General features: G+C 50.8%; 1 protein-coding gene across 9 annotated transcripts in view; it reads left to right on the top strand.

The window, feature by feature from the left end:
* The window catches only part of U2SURP (U2 snRNP associated SURP domain containing), a 79,788-nt gene that overhangs the window by 471 nt on the left and 76,078 nt on the right, over positions 1-3,239 (top strand). The window lies entirely within an intron of this gene.

Genomic DNA, 3,239 nt, shown 5'->3' with positions numbered 1-3,239 from the left:
TGGATCCCTGTATGGGGGTTTTGAACCTCGGCAGGCCCCGGCTGAGGAGGTGGGGAGCTTGTTGCTTCTCCCCCTGCCACACACACATCATGTTGGGGGCGCGGGACGTGCATGGGCTGCCTGGGGTTGGCCAGGCCCCATGGAAGGGCTCCTGGAGACGAGGAGCTTCCTTTTCTAGCCGCAGATCTCGCCATGCCTTGGCTTGGCTGAGTGCTCGGTCTCTGCAAAGCCTTGTAGGGCCTCATTTAAAGATATCCCCAAACTCGTCGATTATGTGGCTGCAGCTCTCGCCAGCACTGGGCTGGAAACTGCTCCTCGGTTTTGTGCTGCATTGTCACTCTGCTCTCTGTGATGGTTCTTTTCCCAGGGAAGCCTAACTTAAATGCTCTTTATTTCCATGAGAGAGAGAGACTGCTGTGGAGCCGCAAGGATTAGACCTAGTTCTGTATGCAGGTGGCTGGGCAGTACCTCTCCCCATCTTCCAGATCTTCCAGCCTTATGGTTCCAGGGGTCGTTTTTTTTCCCTGGCTCCTTCGCTTAGCCCGAGTTGTACAGCAGTGTCTGCACAGATCCTGTTCCCCTGTGGTGCTCTGTTATATTTGCAGGGTTGATGCTGCAGCCTTTTCAGCTACAGCTCTAGGAATGCTTGGAGTTGATATTTTTGTGGTAGAAAGAACCACTATCTTATTGTAAATATTATGTCTTCAGCACTGCAAACACTTATGCAAGTTCTTAACTTGATTCATATATGGAGCCCCATTTCCCATTTTGGAAATATTTATACCTGCCTAGGGATAATTTTGTGACTGAGAGCTTTAAACCAGTAGTTACTTGAGATGAATATTCCTAATTTGGTTTCCTTTTTATACCTGGCTGAAGGTAAGCCTCAATTGTGCTGTATGTATGAGATTAGATAAGGATGATCGAGAGCATAGAGAAGTTTTTTTTTTTTTTAATAAGCAAAGATTAAATGTGCTTGCACTTTTCAGCGTAGACAAAAGATGACTGAGTGGATATGATAAAGGTTCATAAAATAAAATAATGAGTGGCATGAAGGAAGTAAATAGGGATATATTCAGGAGTGGATTGGGTGGGGGAAGGAGTACAGTCACATCCCCATTTGATTCCTGATCCACTGAAAGTTTAAAACAAACTGCCTGGTAGGGACAGCTGAATTTCTATTCAGGTAGAGTGAGGGAGTCTATAGATTTCATAGCTTATTATTATCTACTTGATTTCTGCCAATCTTTACTCCCCTGACCCATTTAGTATCAACAGTGTAGGGCAGGGGTGGGCAAAATGTGGCCCACCTGGCCATTCTATCTGGACCGAGGGGGCCCCTGAAAAAATTAGAAAATTAATATTTATCTGCCCCTGGCTGCCTGTCATACAGCCCTTGGTGGTTTGCTAACACTCAGTAAGCGGCCCTCCGCCTGAAATAATTGCCCGCTCCCTGGTGTAGGGTATACTGGATTCATAGGAGCAGTGAGAGGATTGAGTAGCATAGGCCTCTGTGGGGCATGAGGGGGGATTATGGGGTCTGATGGTTTTGGGGTTTGATAGGGTGGGGCTGAATATGGGAATATGTGGGATAATGGGGGACAGAGTAGACGCAGGGGGAATTTGAGGTGGCAGGTGGAGCATATAAAGGGCAGTGTGGGACACTTTGGGGCCATGGTGGAGTGTCTGGGGGACTTGTGTAGGAGTACAGGGAGGAGTTCCATTTGTGATCAGACAGAGTGTAACAGGTATACCTACTGCCCAGCACCAGATGCCTGCCCAATTTGGATCTGGCAGTCAGCCCCTCAGTGATTCAGGTGCATTTGTTTTTACTTGGAAATTGGAAAAAAATATATGCTGTTTTATGGGATGATGTACCATATCACTTGCACTCTCCCTGCCCCCCCCCCCCCCCCCCCCCCCCCCTTCAAAATCTGAGATCCACCCACGGATGTATTATTTATAGAGGTGCACCAATACATCGGTCCAATATTGGATCAGCACTGATATAAAGAAAATTGAGTGTATCGGAAATTGGCCTGATGAGGCCAATAATTTGGCTGATAAATGCCCATACATGCATGCAGCCACAGCGCAGCCTGGCAGCATGGAGAGCTGCGTGCAGCTGTTAAGTCTGTTGTGGTGCAAGGGGAGGGGGAGGGAAGGGGCATAGGGGTGCAGATCAGTGGCCCCTGCAGTGAGGGAGGGAGTGGGGCTGGGGCAAGTGCTGCGGTGTGGGTGTGGGATGGAGCCACGGCTCATCCGGGGCTTGAGTGGCGGGGGGGTGGCTCCTCTCGTTGCGTGCACCCCAGGAGGGTGGGGGGCAGTGCGTGCCCCCAGATCTGCATGGGGTGTGGGTGGGTTGGGCTGCAGCTACAGGCTGGGGCCAGGACTGCACTGGGTTCTTCCCTTTGAGGAGGGTGGGGGTTGGGCCGGGGTTGTGCTTGGGGTGGGTGGTGGTAGCACTGGGAGGGTGCTGTGGTGAATTTGGGGAGGGATGCAGCCCCCCCATAATGCTCTTCCCAGTGCTGCTGCTGCTTCCCGCCCCAAATGCAGCCCTGGCCCCAGCCTGAAGCTGCAGCCCACCCCGCCTGTGCAGATTTGAGGGCACGTGCCCCTCCTGTCCACTCCCAGGGTGTGCACAGCGGTGGGAGCCACTCCTCTCTGCGCCCTCCGGATGAGCTGTGGCTCCATCCTGTGCTTGCCCTGCCCTGGCTGGATTGCCCAGCCCTATTCTTCCTCACCGCAGTGGCATTGATCTGCATCCCCCCCCAAATGCCCCTTCCTCCCTCCCTCCCTCCCTCCCCCTCTCCCTTTCCACCACAACAGACTTACCAGCTGCACACAGCTCTCCATGCTGGATCAGAAATCGGATCGATATTGGCTGATATGCCTCCTTATAAATTGGATATCGGTATTGATCCCAAAAATCTGTATTGGTGCACCCCTAATTATTTCCCACCTTTTTCCAAACTAGGTGACATGCAATAAAATTATTAGGATGCAGGTTTAAAACAAACATAAGGAAGTTTTTTCATGCAATGTATAGCGGAGCTCATTGTCACAGGATTCTGTGAAGGCTGACAGTTTACATAGGTTCGAAAAAGGATCAGACAGATTCATGCAGGATAGGTTCATCTGTGGGGATTAAACACAGTGGTAGGGCTGCAACCTCCACATTAGCTCTTCCTAGTTCTTTTATTGTAGAAGGGTAGGGGACAGATCAGTCTGGATAGTCC

This window comes from Alligator sinensis, unplaced genomic scaffold, assembly GCF_000455745.1.
Source record: "Alligator sinensis unplaced genomic scaffold, ASM45574v1 scaffold846_1, whole genome shotgun sequence".
In the NCBI taxonomy this organism is placed as follows: domain Eukaryota; kingdom Metazoa; phylum Chordata; order Crocodylia; family Alligatoridae; genus Alligator; species Alligator sinensis.
Note: the sequence above shows the minus strand (reverse complement) of the source record. Positions and strands in the feature narration are given on the sequence as shown.